The sequence below is a fragment of the Temnothorax curvispinosus genome, unplaced genomic scaffold (genome assembly GCF_003070985.1).
Source record: "Temnothorax curvispinosus isolate PA1 unplaced genomic scaffold, ASM307098v1 QBEX01004583.1, whole genome shotgun sequence".
NCBI lineage: Eukaryota > Metazoa > Arthropoda > Insecta > Hymenoptera > Formicidae > Temnothorax > Temnothorax curvispinosus.
This window is the reverse complement of record NW_020214363.1, coordinates 7,794-13,720: the sequence shown is the minus strand read 5'-3', so window position 1 is coordinate 13,720 and position 5,927 is coordinate 7,794. Positions and strand designations below refer to the sequence as shown.

The following is a 5,927-nucleotide window of genomic DNA, read 5'->3' as shown; positions in this document are numbered from 1 at the left end:
TTTTTTTTTTAAATAAAGGAATTATACCTCGACACATCAACAACAGCATATGGTTCTTATTTAGCCCGTTTTCCCAATTTGACTTTCCACCAGAGTCTTTTTTTTCTTACTTGAATCCTTTTTTCTACCTAGCTCAAAAGAAAATATATCTATTGGAACAGAGACAATTACTTTCTTCAATTATATCTTATTCAATTTGTATCCATAAACCTGCCGAAAAAGATAATTAATTAATTCTCTCCATCGGCTTTGCTTTTGACGTATATTACATGTTGTATGTAAATGTCAATCATACATCAAATCTTACTCTACTGTTTTGATTTCTTCAGTCTAATATATTGTATATTAAACATTCTTGTTTATAGTGCGTGTACAGTATTGCTATTCTTGGTCAGTGTGTGAGAATATTGTCTTGATCAATTAGTTGGATAATTTTGAATTTTCTGCATTTATATGAATTTATTAAAGGCTTGCAATTTTGATTACTTGTGGAATTTCTTACGTAAAGAAAGTCGTTGACGATGAAATAATGTGTCCAAGCTGTGTGTCAGAATTCACTAAGACTATAGTAAATGTTGCCGACAATAGTAAATAGTAATAATAATAAATATATAGTAAATGTAAATATAGTAAATGTTTCCAACAGGTTGGAACAACCGGCCCTTACTCAAATGTATGTAAAAGAGTAGTAGTATATATATGTGTATGGGCGGAGAAGGGTTTCATCCTTTCCCTTGCATTCCTATCTCATCGAAAAAACCTGACCTAATCCAACAACCGAGAGAATCCCGTTAGTGTACATCATATATACATATAGGTATATATTATACAAATATATATGTATAATATATGCGTGTGCATAGATGCACGATGCATGCATGTGCGCATAGATACATGTATGTGTGTGTATATGATACGATGTGCGCTTCCGTTGAACCCTCTCGATTTCTTTAGGAAGGGGCTGCAGAAAAGGTTTCGCTTCTCCCCTGCCCATATGTGTGTGTATCTATACATGAACAAAGTACGTCCTTTAGCATACATTGATATAAACTCTGTTATATTTCCCCAAACTCCTTTTCTTACTATTTTATATATTCACCGCGCCAAGCGCATTTTATGTGACTTTTCGTTCATGCCAATTGGATCATCCAATATAAAAAAAAAAACAATGAAAAATTTAATTGATATAGTAGTAAAAATTTATAGTATTGAATCGTATAAAAATATAGTACGTGACATTTATTTATTTGACTGCCCTATGATGACGGTGCCCTCGATAAGGCGGTGAGTGTGTTAAATAATAACTAACAGCTAGAATTTTTTGTTACTTTGAGTTATGATTTGGACTCGAAAGAGAATCCCGTTTTCAACAATTTCACCCTCATAAATTTTTTCAGAGAAAGTATAATGAATGGTTTTTGTCACAATAGTAAGTGACGAGAAGAGTTTTAGGGTCATAAATCATTCGGTATTAGAGTACGCTGTACTAATATTTCAACAAAACCCGTCTAAATATAATAAAAGCTAACTCAGGTAGAAAGGCTACTGTGGAAAGACAAAACAATATCTAATAGACCAAAACAAACTGAAATTACTATGTAAATGTCACTTTCGATGTCACTCTACTACCCGGGAAGATACCTAACGTTTTGAAATATGAATAAAATTTTTCTAATCTGTCGTTTGCAGAAAATGTACCTGGTAAATTTGTGAATATAAAAACGTTTAAATATATAAAATTATATACAAAATATGTCCATATATATTTTTTTTCTTATATAATTTCTGTTTCTATATACAGGAAAAATAATAAGAAAAATTAAAAAATATACTTACATGATCCGATAATTATATTATATCGATTCAACATCGAGACCTTCACCTCCATTATTCGTTATCGAGATCGTGATTTTCTTCTGCAAATTTTGTCATATATACCTATTATGCTCCTCGTAAAACATTTCATCAATTACAAAACGCTGAAAATGTTACATTTCGCAGGTCTCTCTTTATACAGAAAACATCTTTTTTTAGTATCGCGATGCTTCATATTTCTCTAACAATATTTACGATTTGTATCTTATCTTATTGAAAAACATCGCGAGGAAAAAATTGTAGTAACAAAGTTCAGTATAGAGTTCAGATGTTAAGAAGTTGCGTTTCTTTCGAAATATATCCCATAACGATGTTAAATAGTATCTTTTCAGTGGCATGCATATATGCCGACAAACAACGCCAAAAAGAATACAAAATGCTTCAGCAGACCTACATACACGATGGCCTCGTCTACTCTCGCTAACCGGGACACGCGTTAAAGTCACCGTGCGCGCCGCAGATGTTGCCTACGCAAGGATATTAAGATTACGCCGCGCGCGTCAGGATGCGTCAGATTTAATCGCGTCCATATCCGTTTATTCACTGGAATTCTACCATTCGAATTTTAAGCCATACGTCAATAGAACCGAAAGCCTTTTATATCCTCAAAGCGTAAGCGTGACGCAAAATAGAAGCAATTAACGTTAAATTGAATCTTAAAGCGTGTCAATAGTATGCAACCGTGTTATCTTGCCGAGATGCATTTTGCAGTGTTAAACTTGTTATTTGCAAACAGTTCCGCTTAATTAATTCAAGTCAGCAAACGAGTTTATACTTGAATTGTATAATCCTACACAATTTTCGTTCAAGAAAAAGAAAGAGATTCAAGGATGAACATCCAAAAAACTGAGATTCCACGGGATGTCTTCCCGTGAGACAATTGAATATGATTCGCACGCGAATCTCTCTCGGTACAAAACTCTATTTTACGCAGCGCCTTTTGAGACCGGACGTTATAAACATAATTTAAAAAAAAAAAGAAGTAAGTAAGTCAAACTGCATATCTATACATTTCTAGGCAGGATTTTCGCGGGACGAGAGCTCGCGGCGTATCTAGCCGATGCATTATCGCGCTATTTTTATCTAACGGTAAAGATCGTCCCGTGTGGCCCGGCGCGGCGGCGACGGAGACGCGGTGGAGGCGGAAGGGAAACCTGCACTGCCCGGTTTCTTGCTGCCATGATTGGTAGTGGCCGTCAGTGCTTGCTTAACCGTTGGGCCGTTAGCAGGAGCGCGAATATACTCTCCCGGAGCTCTCCTCCGCTCCGACTCTCCCGACTCACTTCGGCGTCAGCTCCTCCCGCGTCCACCTCCCGCGCGTTCCGCAGCGGAAGATCGCGGAACGCCGACGGAGAACCGCACCGTCTACGGCGATTCCCCGGCTGACGATCCGTCTCCGGTTTCGCCTGTGCATTTTTCTCGGTGCAGCCGAGGAAGTTGGGGCCCGCTTCCGTCTCTGGCCAGAGGTGAGTCACCGAGTCACCGAGACGAATTATATTTTGTGCGATGACGCGACCTTCTTTATACCTGTCCTCTCGCAGCAGGTATCCTTCCCTTCGCCTTTCTTCGGGACGCATACCGAGGGCCCATACCGAACAGGTCCGACTGTTCAATGGGCCCTCAGGTCCCATTGTCTTCTTTCCTTTTTTTTTCTTTCCTCGACGATTGCCCTGAATCTCCCCGTGTCGGTGAAAGTTCCAAAGTCGTAGCGACGAATCGTCTGGCGCGGTACTTTCATTGCGGTCAGCAATCTATACGGACCTAAACGAGCTGATGGCAGGTGGAATTTAATCGACGGGGAACGACAGGTCGGTCGTTGAATTTGACATCAACCTCGTCGGTTTCCCAATTTACGGAGCAAACCAATGGAAAGTGGAGTAGCCTAATATGAATACTTTCATGCTGAGAAATTTCGCTCTATTATCATATACGGAGTGTCCCACTTCCCGCGTATTGTCTTAAGGACAGATTCCTTGATTAATTTCGGGTCGATTTTTCCTCAGCGAGAATATGTCGAGAGAAATTGTAATCTCTAGCAACTTTCAACTTTTTTTCAATCGTTCGCAACTTGAAAGTTATTATTTATTATTTAAATTTCTTTATGTTACTGTTAATGAAAAATTTAAAATAAAAAATTGCTTTGAATATTGGTAAAAAAAAATCGTGCACAATATTTTCCACATCCTCGATACGATAAATATGATTGATGAGTACGAGGAATGTCTCGCGGAGTTAGAATTTACAATACGCCCATATCTTGTTTCTTTGCAAAAGAAGCGGAGCATTGCAAAGGTGTCAAATGGAATTAAATCCTACTTATGTTACGAGACTTTCAGCACTAAGAAACTCTTAATTCGATCCTATGTTTGTCGCATGCAGTATTTACCATCACGTATTAGCTATTCTTTCACAAAAAAAGGAGGAAACGATTTCGAAAAATTAAACTTTTTTGAATTTTTAGTTATATTTAATCTTAATAAACTTTATGACGTCTCGTCATAAGATTGAAGTAATACTGATCAGGTGATAGCAAAAGTTTGATGGACAAGGATTTTCTTAACAGAAACGTATAAAAAATTCAGGTTTTAATTTAAAAAATTTAATAAATTGAAGTTAAAATTAAAATAGTTTTAATTAATTTAAAATTCTGTCTTGATCTGTCAAATTCTTCCTGTCTTCTTCTAACAACAAGAGTAAATTAAACTTATTATCGCTTAAGAGATAATGCGTCAAGTTTACGCTTAGATAATGCGAGTAATTAGAGTTAAATAAATGTCGTATTGACAACAGATACTTCTGAACACATAAAAAGTAGTATTTAAGTATATGTTATGTATATCAAATATCCTGATAGCTATTAAGTTAACAGAAAGTAGATAAGAAGTGATGTTTTCCATTTCAAAGAAAACGCTGCATTTTTGCGTCATCGGGATACATGTGATAGCAAGTTTATCTCTATCTTTACAATGTTTGCTTAAAGTTTAAACAGAGCATTTATTACCATGCTGCTTGGCAGCATGCAATGCTCTGTACTTGCTGCACGATGAGGCAAGCTTCTGAAATATAGTTAAGAATTTTGCATCCAAATTGCTACACCGTGACGCTCAATTACTTCACTATTTCCGCGAAATGTAACTGCGTAATATGGGATATCTGCAAAGCTGAACTTTTGACGAATATAATATTTCAAAGATCTCCATGAGAATAGAAACGTTTTCGCTGACACGCGGGTCATTATGTAACACGCGGATGTAACGTACGCAAAAAATATTTCCGTATGTTTTGTCGGAATTCCCCGGCTTTTATTTCTCTCTTTCTCTCTGTCGCTCTGACATCACGATCCGACACGGCTATATCGAGACTTTTATTCGAGGAATAATCGGTCACGGTATTTATCCGCCGTCGTGTCTTTTTTCCCCTCCTCTCGCAGCTAGTATATAATTACTTCATTCGGATCGTAACTTCGAAATTAACGATGACGGATATAGATAATGGACTCCCGGAAAAACCGGTATATTGTGACGAGCTGAGCTTTCGCAAAGAAGGGAAACTGCACGGCGACATAATTATATGGGCATCTGTGCGCACGGTGCACATTGTGTCATTTACGTACATAATGACGTCTAATTACTCGCGATGTTTAACATTCTTGACTTTTATGCGTTCATTTGTATCTATCACTGCCTTCCGAGTTTTCACCTCGTAACACACGTTCGTAGAAAAAAAAATCGCAATTGATTACCGTTGTTACATTGCAAAATCTTGGAAGATAATTCTTGGAAAGCGCAAATCGTTCATTATTTTGCAATGTAATTTTGATGTTGTATTAAGTGACATAAAGATATTTTTTAAAATGCACATTTAATCGTCGAAAATAAAGTTGGGATAAACTACGTTCAAATTACAGATTTTGATTCGTCGAAAATAAAGTTGGGATAAATTACGTTCAAATTATAGATTCTCTGAATTGACATACATCCACAAAGTATTTAAAAAAAAACATTAATTTTTCAAAGATGTTTAAACGTCTTTTTGTTTGAATTAAATAATTT

At 36.6% G+C, this 5,927-nt stretch overlaps 1 protein-coding gene across 3 annotated transcripts in view; it reads left to right on the top strand.

Annotated features, from left to right (window-relative positions):
- The first annotated feature begins 3,069 nt into the window (after window positions 1-3,069).
- Window positions 3,070-5,927, top strand: part of LOC112453679 (CD109 antigen-like) — a 10,594-nt gene continuing 7,736 nt past the window's right edge. For 2 of the 3 annotated variants that reach the window (XM_025014563.1, XM_025014564.1), the window contains exon 1: window positions 3,071-3,341. The gene's annotated coding sequence lies outside the window, so the exon portion shown is untranslated. Of the gene's footprint in view, window positions 3,342-5,927 lie in introns of all 3 variants that reach the window. The other variant, XM_025014562.1, reaches the window with a different exon arrangement.